We start from the raw sequence: 14485 nt of genomic DNA, 5'->3' as shown, positions 1-14485 counted from the left end.
CAGCAACCTCTCAGATTTCAATGAAACTTTCTTCAGTACTTAAGTTCACTTTGATTAATCGAGAATTTCATATGAAAAGGGCTCATGATGCATTTCTCGCCAAATCGTATTTGGAATTGGCAGCACCCTCTCAGAGTTCAATAAAACTTTCTGGACATGTAGACCATGTCAAAACAATATCATTCCATTATGCTGTTGTCTACTACTGAGGCAAAGTCTGATAATATGTGTGAGAAAAAAAGACAAGATTGTTCACATATCATTTATTTATATATTTTCAATGTTTTAAACCTATTTTCATACATGCTATTTTTTCCTTTTTCCAATCAAGTTTAATATTTTTGGCTCATCTTCTGAATTAGAATACCTTTTTGCCGCTACTTTATCACCAGTTTTAGGTACAAAACTGTGTAATTTCTGTGTGCCAGATACTGTCTTTGTGCTATTATATAGTTCTTCGAGTTATTCTGACATGTCGATGTACTGTTCAGTGGATGTGTTCTTGAAACGTAGTTTTGTGATATTTTTATCTGTTTGTTCAACTGCCCAGTTATATCATTCTCGTGGAGTTGTTATGGTGTTTCCATAATCTCGAGCAAGACTAGCTTTCTTTGCCATTCGCTTGAGAGTGCCACCAATGGCAGACAGAGTTCTTCAGTAAACTTGGCCTGCACGTTGATAAACCTCGTCCTGGTTTTGGCACAAGCAATACTGGCAACACCACCAGGCGTTTTTTTTTTAAATGCGGAAATATCTTCGGCAATCACCCATATCGACTTGAATTTGACAATAAGATTTCGGACCCTGTTAAAAGCTATTTATAGTGGAGAATCCATTGATTCTGAAAAGTTTCAGAAATATGCCACAGACATGGCTCGTCTGTACGTCCAACTCTATGACTGGTACCACTTGCCGACATCGGTCCATAAGTTGCTGATTCACGGACATTCGATAATTCACGAAGCATCAGTACCGATTGGCAAGCTTTCAGAGGAAGCTCAAGAAAGTCTCAATAACGAGCTTCTGAGGATGCGCAATGACAATGTCTGGAAAGGATCACGAGAAAAAACTCTACGCGATGTATTTTGCAGATTTTTGGTAGCATCAGATCCGATTGTCACCAGTTTTCGGCATGAAACAGTTAAAGCGTCGAGGGATTTGCCTGAAGAGGTGAAGTCGTTATTAATTTTTGATAAGAAAAATTATAGTAAGCCTGAATTCGAGCCCAGCGATAAGAGCGATGACAGTTAAATGAAGTACATCAATATGGTTTGAGAGTATAAACGTATTTGAGGATAATAACCCTATCTTTTTTTTTCTAAGACATATCAAAATTTTCATCGTTAAACATCATCTCCATGAAAAGTGGACTAACAAAAATCAAAGCATCGCAAAATCCTTTTGTGTTACAAACTACCATGCGTCTCCACTGGTTTTTTTTTTTTCTTGAAAAATCGTCTCCAAAGTTTTTTTTTTAATCATACCTTGGGGCAAAAAGGGGCAAAACAAGATGTACATTTCCAAAGAGTACAATAATTTTCCATCATTGTGCACTACAAGCGATCTTTTCGAACTGTTTCAAAAAAATGTACAAGCTCCTTAAACATTAAGATTTGCAATTTTCTGCATGCCTTATCATTTATAGTCGAATGTAGAAAAGAGAAGGAAGACTTGTATTGGATAAATCGAATGGCAAACATAAGCTTGATGAAAACCCTTCAAATTAAAACCATTTTGATCCAAATCGGAAATATAGTTGTAAAGATATATTAATATCAATGACAGAGGTTTGCTGTTGTTTTTTTAAGCAAATTCTCACAGTATTTCTCGACCTCCTCACCTTTGAATAGTTGCTAAAAAAATAATTTTCTTTATAATGTTGTGATATTGTGGGAAAACTTTATTCAATATGTATGTAAAAATAAAAAAAAATCAAACCATTGAAAACCAAAAAATTATTTTTTGATTAAAGTCCAGCTTGGCGCCATTGTGCGTCGTATTCGCCGTCGTAGTCGCCGTCGTAGTCGCCGTCGTAGTCGCCGTCGTAGTCGCCGTCGTAGTCGCCGTCGTAGTCGCCGTCGTAGTCGCCGTTGTAGTCGCCGTCGTAGTCGCCGTCGTAGTCGCCGTCGTAGTCACCGTCGTAGTCGCCGTCGTAGTCGCCGTCGTAGTCGCCGTCGTAGTCACCGTCGTAGTCGCCGTCGTAGTCACCGTCGTAGTCGCCGTCGTAGTCACCGTCGTAGTCGCCGTCGTAGTCACCGTCGTAGTCGCCGTCGTAGTCGCCGTCGTAGTCACCGTCGTAGTCGCCGTCGTAGTCGCCATCATAGTCGCCATCGTAGTCGTCGTCGTAGTCGCCGTCGTAGTCGCCGTCGTAGTCGCGTATTTCTGTTGTTCATTACATACCAAGTGAAATTTGAGAACGTAATTTCATTTGAATAGCATGTTTAACCGGGGCTTAAACAATCACCACGTCGGTCATAGCTTGTTATGAATACATGAATAATGCGTAAAGAGCTAATTGAAACATTGAACGTCACGTGAAAGTGGAACTTAATGAATGCCTAAGTACTCTTTCGTAGCTTTTAGTTTTCGGATTTGAAAGATCGTCGGTTGCAGTGGCTTACTTACAGCAGAAAAACGCGGTTCCAGGTCCTTTCATATTAAAAATGTATGGTAATATCGCTTGTTTATCGTGTATTTTGTGAAACTTTTCGTTGTCGTCGCGTTGAAGGCTTGAAAACGGTCACTGTAGAATAGACTGCCAGCGAAAATGGTAATTTTTAATTTCGCTAACAAACCATATACAAAATGTTTATTGCCTCGAAAAATGACCCTATGCAAAATTTGAGCTCAATCGAACATGATTTAGGGGTGGCGCAAACGCGTCAAAGTTTGACTTTTTTCACTCTCGAAATCTCCCAAGGGGAAACAAGTTTTTTTTTGATGCCAAATGTCTTTAAAATGCATGAAACGTCAAGATTTGATGTTATCTCGATTTTTTTTTTTTTTTCAAAAATCGACTTTCTGGGACTTAGAATTTTTTTCATGAGTTCTATATGAAATATAGAAGATTGATGAGTCGGCTTCTAAAACTGTTCACAATTGTCTCCAACCTGCTTATATATCGAATTAAACCACCATTTAGGATCTAATACGAAATAATTAGCTAGGGTGGTCCAATTATTCTTCATTAGGTTGGTCCAAAAATTCAAAAATATATGAAAAACCACAACTTTTCATCAGAAATTCCTAAAATCAATTGTAAAAATATCTTGAATTGCGTTAATCTGTTTTTTTTTTTGGGAATCATGAGTTTTACACAAGAGAAACATTTGCCTGAAAAGATGAAAAAATACTTGTTTTATACTTTGCCATATATTTCCTTATTAGCTACACCAAATAAGATTTCCTGGTACTCTTATAATTTTTTCGATGATCTTCAACTAATTGTAAAATGCACTGCTTTTGATCTTCATCCGTTGATAGTTTTGAATTGTATGTTTTAATCAATGCTATACCACGCTCTGCATTATCATTAACTACTTCCAAACATTGAACCCGTCTTTTGCCATTTTTAAACTCGATGGAACTACTCCACTGCTCCATACCGACATTCAGCAACGACTTCGGAATTTGGAGAGCTTTGAATAAGTTTTCAATACCACCTTGTACAAACGAGTGTAGTTCAATCGTTGAAATATCGTTGGATTCAACAATGGATCTGGCTGTAATGTTTTATGAGTATCTGTAAAAAAAATCATTAGAAAATTAAATGCAAATGTATCAATTAAAGCATTTTCCTGATAGAAGTAAGGCTTCGATGCCCTTTTTCTTAACCGGGAGGTCTACATTTTCGTCGAACAGACATAGTCCGATAAGGCAGCTGTCCAAATATTGCAAGTGAGTTAAAATTCCTTTATGTACTGCTTTCGCAACGTCTTGATCAACAGTTTCATATTCCTTCAATATTTTTAACAGGTTCAGATCGTTGTTGGGTGCCATCGCAGCACACGGAGAAAGAAACCAACTTTTCAAATAAATTTTTACAATGAACACACAAAATCGAGCTAGTTGATTTTTAGTATTATCTGGTAAAGCAAATTAATGCCGAAGAATATACATTTTCAAAGAATAAATGATTTTGGCCATCCACCTTGCATTGTGGAACGCACCAGGAGCTCTTATTTGTAATTTTTCATCAATTTTTCCACCCAAATATAAAATGGCAAGTTGTAGAACCTCTTGGTAATCACCACGGTTTTTTATAAAACTCCAATAACGCCAATCTTTCTATTTCCGAAATAGCTATTTTAAAAAAATCATCATCCATACCTAAGTCTTTTCCAAAATGTGCCATTTTGATCGGAACTCCTTAAAAATCTCAACATTTGGAGACATGAGAATGCAAAACGCGTCATCAGCGGTCAACGAAGACAAGGAGTACTCAGACAGTTGGATATTCAGCTTCGCGCGGAAAGTTTGCCCGGATTCGGTGTCGGTTCAAACCAACGTTCGTGATCGTCCATCGGGTAATAACGAAATAGATTCCCCGTTTTCGATGGTGGAATTCTCACTTGCGCTCCTCTCATGTAACAACTCAGCTCCAGGAATGGATAGAATCAAGTTTAACTTGCTTAAAAATCTCCCAGACATCGCGAAGAGACGCTTGTTGAACTTATTCAATCAATTTCTGGAGCACAACATTGTTCCGGATGACTGGAGGCAAGTAAGAGTTATCGCCATTCGAAAACCCGATAAACCCGCGTCGGATTACAACTCGTACCGTCCCATCGCGATGCTGTCCTGTATACGGAAATTGTTGGAGAAAATGATTCTTTTTCGTCTAGACAAATGGGTCGAGTCGAATTGTTTACTTTCAGATACGCAATTTGGATTTCGGAGAGGCAAGGGAACGAGCGACTGTCTTGCGTTGCTTTCATCTGAAATTCAACTGGCCTATGCGCAAAAACAGCAAATGGGTTCAGTTTTCTTGGACATTAAGGGGGCTTTTGATTCTGTTTGTATCGATGCCCTTTCGGATAAACTCCACGATAGTGGGCTTTCACCAATTATGAACAACTATTTGAGCAACTTGTTGTCTGAGAAATATATGAGCTTTTCTCATGGAAACACGACAACTTCACGAATTAGTTACATGGGTCTCCCCCAGGGTTCATGTTTAAGCCCCCTTCTTTATAATTTTTATGTCAAAGACATTGATGGTTGTCTTGATGAAAATTGCTCGCTAAGGCAGCTTGCAGATGACGGCGTTGTGTCCGTTATAGGGCCAAGTGCACCGGACCTGCAAGGACCATTGCAAGATACCTTAGACAACTTGTCTACTTGGGCTTTGAAGCTGGGTATCGAATTCTCTCCGGAGAAAACTGAGTTGGTTGTTTTTTCTAGGAAGCACCATCCTGCACAGTTACAGCTTCAGCTAATGGGTAAAACAATCACTCAAAGTATTTCTTTTAAGTATTTAGGTGTCTGGTTCGATTCCAAATGCACATGGGGAAAACATATTGCGTATCTGAAACAAAAATGCCTGCAAAGAATTAATATTCTCCGTACAATTACTGGAACTTGGTGGGGAGCACACCCGGAAGATCTGATCAGGTTGTATCGAACAACCATCTTGTCGGTTCTAGAGTACGGTACCTTCTGCTTTCAATCCGCAGCAAAAACACACATCCTGAAGCTTCGAATCGCGCTTGGCTGTATGCACTCGACGCATACGATGAGCCTCGAAGTACTCGCGGGTGTTCTCCCACTGACAGATCGTTTCGCGGAACTGTCCTTCCGGTTTCTTATCCGTTGTGAAGTAATGAACCCATTGGTAATAGAAAATTTTGAGAAGCTACTCGACAGAAATCCTCAAACAAGATTCATGAGTTTGTACTATGAGTACATGACGCTGGAGGTTGGTCCTTCTTCATTAATCTCCAATCGTGATTGCTTTCAAGCCTTCTATAGTTCCTCTGTAAATTTTGATCTGACCATGATGCAAGAAATCAGTGGAATACCAGATCACCTTCGGTCGATGGTTGTTCCCTCAATTTTTGCAATCAAGTACCACCATGTAAGTAACGATAAAAGATTTTTCACAGATGGGTCAACCATAAATGCTTCCACTGGATTTGGTGTATTTAATCAATTTCATAGCGCCTCTTATAAACTGCAGAAACCATGCTCAGTATACGTTGCGGAACTCGCAGCTATATTTTACGCAGTAGAGCGAATTGCCTCACTACCGTCTGGCCATTATTTTATTTTTACGGATAGTCTTAGCTCATTGGAGGCTATTCGTTCAATTAGGCCGATGAAGCACTCCTCGTATTTTCTGCCTGAAATACGATCTAAACTGAGTGCTTTATTTAACTGCTCTTATACTATCACCTTAGCTTGGGTCCCATCTTATTGCTCAATTCCGGGTAATGAGAAAGCGGACTCATTGGCTAAGGTAGGCGCTATGGAAGGCGATATTTTTGAGCGACAAATCGCCTTCAACGAATTTTTCTCCATTGCTCGTCAGCAAGTCCTCATCAGTTGGCAACAAAAATGGAATGATGGTGAATTGAGAAGATGGTTACATTCTATTCTCCCACTGTTGTCGAACAAACCATGGTTCAAAGGGTTGGACATGAGCCACGACTTTATACGCGTTATTTCAAGGCTTATGTCCAATCACTGCTCGTTAGACTCGCACTTCTATCGAATTGGGCTCTCAGGCAGCAATTTATGTGCGTGTGGCAGTGGTTATCACGATATCGAGCATGTTGTTTGGTCATGTACCTTACACCGTGTTGCCAGATCTGAGTTATCCATATCCCTCAGGGCCCGAGGAAAACAACCCGCGATACCCGTTACTTAGAGATGTCTTGGCGAGCCGAGACCTCGACTATTTAAATTTAATTTATGTGTTTTTAAAACGGATAGATTTGAGGATTTAGTAGTTAGTGTCATCTTGTGTTCTCCCAAGTTGTTAGTTGCCCATCGGTGTACCCCCATGTTTGTCTTTTTCAATCATCTATCGGTAATTGTCTTATTGTACGATTTTCCATAGATCTGAACTGATTCGTACCTTAACTATCCACACACAAGAAATCCGGAAGACCATATCCACTAAGGCGCTTTTCTAATTTTGCATTTTTCGCAACAAAAATATTGCTGTACACCAGCAGGATGTTTGCAAAAACGTTACAGAATTAAATTTTTCAACTGTCGATTAAGTTTTGGAGCATTTCAGATGAATCAATTTATCAGAAAAAGTAAAAAAAGTGTTCCGCTTCCTATGTCTCAAGTCAAAAATTTCTGCTCACAACACTCTTTTTGACGTTCTCCTATTCACCACCAGAGGCTGAATCGATCGTTAAGTTCCCATTAAAAAGGCCTATGGCCAAGCGCTCGGTTTTTGGTAGAACTTTGAATGGTAATATGTTAGGTAGCAGCTTAGAATCCCAATGTACTGTTAAATTTATATCTGGCTTAAACGACGCTTTTAAATCATGTTGCATTTGTAAGCGAATTCCTGCTCTGGCGATTCTGACAGATTCCTTGTTGAACAATAATGATGAAACATCGTGCCCTAAAGCTTTAGCGATCGATGATATTAGAAACACAGCATTTCGATCACTCACTTTACAGCGGTCCAATGCAGCAGCTACCTCAACTGTAACAACTCGTATCAGTTGCGATTTACGTGTCAAAGCTGGTTTTGGAGAACCTAGAACGTTCAAAATATATTGATATGGATGAAAATTTCCCCTATCTGATGGTAGTGTTAGCATGTGTGGGCGAGCTACCAGTTATGCCAAGACGATCAAATGCATTGTTTACAAAAGCTGATACGAATGTCAACAATACTGATTTATAGAAAAATTGGTTCAATAATATGCATATCTAAAAAAAACTGTACCATTATTATAAATGTGTCATTCATATGGTCATTTTCGGAAATGTTCCAGTCCACCACTTTCTCACCATCAGGGCAACTACCCTAAAGCCAGTAGTTCTATCAATATTCTTCTGAAAGTTGACGATTAGCAAATGTTCCAATTGACGTACACACACCCAACATTAAACATTCTTCCGGTAATACGCGACAGCTTTCAGAAGCAAAAAATAAACTCAGCCGAGAAATTGCGGTGTCAATGCGTGTCAATAAATCTCGAGAACTTTGAGATTTCGACGTAATTGGTTTTGTAACCAAACACGCGAATCACAGATTTCTCGCAAATAAAAGCTCAATATCACAAGGAGACAATAACAAAGCATCACTCTACCTGATTGTGGTGTAAGCTTTCGAGGTTTAGTTTTTTTTGCGAGAAATCGGTAATTGGCGTGTTTTGTTACAAAAGTAATTACGTAAAATCTCAAAGTTTTCCAGATTTGTTCTTCTTCTTCTTCTTTCCTTTATTTAACGTCGGTCTCTGTTCCGCAATCTAGTGCCAATCACCGACGGACATCGATTGCCATCCATTGACGGCAACAGAATGTGCAGGAAGGCAGCTTCCCACACCTGCGTAGGATATCGCACCCATTCACAAACACACATGGGCCGGGACCAACGGCTTTACTTCCCTTCCGAAGGAAGACGTGACCAGAGATTTGTATGCCTCAGAAAAAATCCCACCTACCTCGGCTGGGATTGAACCCAGACCCATTGGGGTGTTAGAAAGCAGTCACGCTTACCACTACACCACCGGCGCTGGCTCCAGATTTGTTAACACAAAAACGAAGCTAACGATCATCAAAACAACAACAATCATTACATTGTTGTCTGTGTCCCACTCAGTTTTGACGTCTCATCATCTAGTCACTCAGTCAACACTCAGGTTCCGAATGTCAGATATGAACGTCACTCTTTCGAAGGATTGTCAGATAACTCAACAAGTCAGTCGGGGCTGGGCGTGGTGAGTGCCATCGGTGAGATTCTTTTAATTGTGTTTTGGTCTTTTCCTTTCAGTACGTACACTCTTGTGACAATCGTGAGATTTTGCAACTCTGGTCGTCAGTGCCGGGTTTGAATAATTATAACAACTTGAGTAACGGTATAATGTGATATGAGGGGTTCGGTGGCCTTAGAGCATTCCTCAATCGTTTTATTTGTTAACATGACTACATGGTAATAACAGAAACTCGATTAAAAAAGGAGCTTGTCTGCCTAGTGGCAAACGTTTTTGCTTACTGAGCAGAAGACCGTGGGTTCAATCCCAAGCTTTTTCGTGTTATATGATCGTTAGGACATCAATTCAGCTTATCGTTTACCAAAACGAACCCTTCTGCAAACCCTACTCTATTACCACAAACGAAGTGACAGACGACTTACTGGCGAAGAAATCCATTAATATAATGTGGTTCACTGTAAAAGAATTTTCTTGGAAGCTTGTGCCATCATCCACCAGATGGGTTAGTTTTTTTGTTTTGATTTGAACAAAGTTGATTTTGTGTACAATGATTCTTTGACAGTGTGCAAAGAGTGCGTATCATTTTGTCATTTTTTTATGCATTTCAGTTTTTTTTTTTTTTTTTATGAGGCCCGCCAACACACCCCCACACCAAAGAGCTCACACTGAGAGCCCCCTGGTAGTGGACTCCTCGATAATATTTTTTTTAACGTTACAAAAGAAAACATATAGACATATAAATATAACATTACTAATTTTAAAGGTGTGTGATGCAAAATAACAATCATTAACAAGGTTAGGATGTACCCAGTGGAACAAAGTTCCTTTGAAGGGATCCTAACTCTTAAACAATTCAATTAATTAATATATACAATTTAATATCTTAAGCTTAGCGTAAAGAGTGTAAATTTTATAATTATAAATCGATAGTTGAACACGAATTTATATCAAGAACTCGTTGATTTTGGATTTGTAGTATCGCTTTAAACTGGTTTTGAAAAATTGTCGGTTGTTTAAGTTTTTCAAACATTCCGGAAGTGCATTGTACAGAGATGGACCATAAAAGGAAATTCGTATTTGACCGAGGCATGTGAATGCTCTCGAGCGTATTAGGTTATTCGCATACCGAGTGTTATGATCATGATTTGTGATCGGTAAAATGAGGTTACGATGCATGTTGGGATTTTTTAGCGAATCATATATAAACAAACAAGACTGTAACTTGCACAAACCGCGTAACGGGAGAATACTGTGCGAATTATTTGCGTAGAGTTGAAGAGTGGAAAACAATTGTGGAAGGTGATAGATGATTTTTATGCACCTATTTTGCAATACTTGCAAGTTTTTTAGTTTAGCCTTGCAAGCATGTCCCCAAACGATGATTAAGTACTGCAGATGAGAATGAATACAGCCATGATAAAAAGTTAGAAGTGCGTTCCTAGGCACAAATTTACTAACACGATACATTAGGCCACATAGAGATGATACTTTGCGTTGTACATGTTCTATATGATCCCCCCAAGAGAGCGTAGGATCTAATACCAAGCCCAAATATTTAAAACTTGATACTTTCTCTATTACGTTAGACCCAATTGACGGACTGTTGTGCTGAGAAATTTTTTTTCTCGGTGAGTGGAACACCATATATTTAGTCTTTGATAAGTTTAACGAAAGTAAGTTAGTATCAAAGTATCTCATGAGTACCTGTAAATCATCGTTTATGCAGGAAACGATAGATGCAGTATCCTGATTTGGGTAAAAAAGTGCTGTATCGTCAGCAAATAATTTAGCTATTCCCTTAAGAGGTAAATTTCCTATATCGTTAATATAGATAAGAAATAAGAGAGGCCCGATATTACTACCTTGTGGAACCCCTATATTTACTGATCGGAGAGAGCTCTGTGCTTCTTTATATGCCACAAACTGTTTCCTATCAGTCAAATAACTACGTATAATGTCATTAGCCAATCCACGTATCCCATAGCTTTCTAATTTTTTCAGTAAAATATTGTGATTCAGGGTATCAAATGCTTTTTTTAGGTCAATAAAGAGGCCTCCTACGATACATTTATTATCAATTTTATTCAGTAAAAAATCAACTAGCTCGACTATTGCTGTTGAAGTACTACAACCTTTCCGAAACCCGTATTGAAATTTATACAAAACATTAAATTTGTTCAAGAAATTGACAAGTCTATTTACTAGCAATTTTTCGAAAAGTTTATTTATTACAGACAGTGTGGAAATAGGACGATAATTACAAGGATCAGACACATAGCCGGCTTTAAAAATTGGCACCACTCTTGCTACTTTGAGACAATCTGGATACTTCCCTTGTCTCAGTATACAATTGAAAAGTCGAGTAAAAATTTTTGCAAACTCATTGAGGTTATGTTTGATGATACTTGCTGGAAGATTATCAGGGCCACAGCTTTTTTTAGTATTTAGATTATTAATCAAGGAAGAAACCTCAATTACATCAGTAGGTTTGAGAAAAATAGTATGCTCTAGGTGACTTACAGTACTCAAAGGATTTAAGTTATTTTTTCGAATACTACTAGCAAGATTAGCTCCAATGTTTGAGAAGAATTGGTTAAACATTACACAAATTTCTGAACAACTTGATGTTTTATGTCCATCATATTGAAGTTCAATATTTGGAGCATGTTTTTTCCTTCCCAATATTCTATTTAAGTTTTTCCAAACCTTGGCACTACTTGTGTCCTCAAATAATTTAATGAAATAATCATTTTTACATCTTTTTTTAGCAATATCAGTCTTTTTAGTTATATGTTTCAACATTTCTTTCAGATGATCATTATAAGGATTTTTCTTTACTTTTTTCAAATATTTGTTTTTAAGTTTTATCCATTGCCACGTATGATAGTTAAGCCAAGGACAATGTTTAGTTTTAACATTCACTCGTTCAGTTATCGACTTGGTGCATTGTGCTAATATATCATTATAAGCCGTTTTTATAGCGATAATGGATTCATTGACATCTTCGGAGCAAACGAAACCATTTAAAAAACCAGTAAAGAGTTGATTAAGTTTGTAGTTATCTACAATTTTTTTTGTTAACACGACATGTTCTTTTGGATTGCTTATTCTGAAGGATGAAACAATTACTAAGTGATCACTGATATCCGAATAAATTGTATCATTTTTTGTACAAGCAATATCCTCTTTTCGTCCAATAACATGGTCTAAAATGTTATTACTAACTGGGCGAGTTGTATATGTATTCGAACAAATATAATCATATGATTCCAATAAACTTGTATAACGACGAACAATATTATTATTAATTAAATTTATTGGAATATTCATGTCACCGACAATAAAAAGCGGACGTGAACCCTGAGTTGACAACAAACTCTCCAGCTCATTATGAAATTGATTGAAATCGAACGATGGAGGTCTGTAAACTCCTACAATATCGTAGATCAATCCATTTATATTAATTTCAATATGAATTAAGTGATTTCCATCAATAGAGATGTTTTTCTTTACATTAAAGCTCAACCCATTCTTGACATAGACTGCAAGACCACCAGAGGACGTATCACGACAAGAAAATATTGAATTATAATTGGGTATACTGAACAACGGACAATTATCAGCTTTCAGCCACGTTTCACCCACAACAAACACATCAATAGGTATTTTTATATTATCTAAGAACAAAAGAATGTTATCAAACTTAGACATGTTATTTATTCCTCTTACATTCCATTGTGCTATACGAAGAAAATGATCACTACTTTCAGGATAATTTAAATTAAACTCATCAATACAATCATGGTAATAATTTATTCCATTAGCCATTTTATTTTATTTAGTTTACAAATTGACAAAGAAAATCATAAAACACATACATTTATAAAAGATTACTTATTGGAGTTATTATCGTTACGTTTCCTCTTGGGAGAAGGAGTTTCTTTTGACGGAGATTTTCCGCTATAACGGCTTACCAATTCAATTATATCATCCCTAGTTTTTATAATCTCAGGCTTAGAATTCTCATTTTTCTTTACTAATACATTTCCCCCTCTACTGCACCAAACATATTTTAGTTGCAACTTCTCCTGATACCCTCTCATTTCAGTTAAAAGCTCCATGGATAGTGGGGTCAATTCATCGCGCATTGTGACGGTTGTTGGTTTAGCGTTGATCATATAACTTGGATCGATTGATGATGAGAGTAGCTTACCGATTCCCCTTTTTTTAGAGAAAACAATCTCCTTGATATTTTCGTTTTTAAAGACAACACGAATAGGTACCAGTGAATGTATTGGTTTATTTTTAGCATTTAACCTAGCGGCAGAAACTATCTCATCAGAATTTACAGTTACGCCAAAACAAGCAATAACTTTTTGAACAATTTCTTTAGTATTTTCACCAGGGATAAATGGGACACCGAGAATTACCGCATTATTGCAATTCTTATCACGGTTACTTTTATCTACTTGGTGTTCCAGCTTATGTACCGTTTTCGACAAAATTTGTTGAGTATCCTTCAATTTGTCGATATTTTGCTTTAAACATTCATTCTCTCTCTTCAACTCATGAAAATCGGTCACGATGCCATCAAATTTAGACGATAGAAAGTCTTGCGACTTTTCTATTGCAGTCGTAATCTGTTTCACCTCACATCTAAAATTTTGAATTTCCTGGGACACAGCACTAGCCACTGCTCCCTTTAGCTCAACGGCAAGCGATTCAACGATTGATGATTTGTGGTTCTGCATCTCAATGATCCGTTGATAAATGCTCGAACAGTTGTGAGAGCAAAAGTACATCCTCTCTTTAATGCGTCGCACAGCATTCCCGGTAATATTGCGGCACTTATAATGTGCTTCAGAAAAACAATACATACAGGTTATTATTTTACTGGCATCCTTTTCAATTTTATTACATTCCACACAAATTGCACATTCGCTTTCCATGATGACCAGTTTAAAACAACAAACAAAAAACAAAATCAGTTAGAGCAAGTCAAAAATACATCCACACAAAAGATAAACAAGTACAAAAAACAAAAGTTACTACGCACACCTGTACAAAATATTATTGACAGATAACAAGCCAGCAGATCCCCAATATTGTACTAAAGTACTCGAAAAAACATTATTGACTGTATGTGGCACCACAACTTTATTTTAAAGTTACTTTTGCTTCCGTTGATAGATTACTATGGATAGATTGAATTTTAGATATTTTCCAAAGAGTTTAGTAGGTTTGAGTTTACCTGACGCTCATTTGCTCTAATTTCGGCCAAATCTGCCTATCCAAACCAGGACTACTCAAACTTGCGTACAATGTTGCACGCAGTGAATTTCGCCCTTGCTAGAAATCGACAGAACCACGCAAAGTGTTACTACCAGCAGGCTACTTCAGCACCAATACACCAAGCTCGAACCAACGGCTTGATTGTGTACGACGCACGTTCACTCTGTTTGTTACCAAATCTATTTATTCTGTGGGAGCTTCAACAACATGCATTTCATTTATTTGTCGGTTCAACAGAGCCACAGCGTGAGCTACTAATCGAGCTACTTCAGCACCCATACACCAAGCTC

General features: G+C 37.7%; 1 long non-coding RNA gene across 1 annotated transcript in view; it reads right to left on the bottom strand.

Annotated features, from left to right (window-relative positions):
- Positions 1-14485, bottom strand: part of LOC135712531 (uncharacterized) — a 583229-nt gene that overhangs the window by 23735 nt on the left and 545009 nt on the right. The gene's annotated exons all lie outside the window — the stretch shown is intronic.

This window comes from Ochlerotatus camptorhynchus, unplaced genomic scaffold (genome assembly GCF_037179485.1).
Source record: "Ochlerotatus camptorhynchus isolate MF236.1 unplaced genomic scaffold, CSIRO-AGI_Acam_v1.1 ptg000491l, whole genome shotgun sequence".
In the NCBI taxonomy this organism is placed as follows: Eukaryota; Metazoa; Arthropoda; class Insecta; order Diptera; family Culicidae; genus Ochlerotatus; species Ochlerotatus camptorhynchus.
The sequence above is the reverse complement of the archived record's forward strand: the minus strand, read 5'-3'. Positions and strand labels throughout refer to the sequence as shown.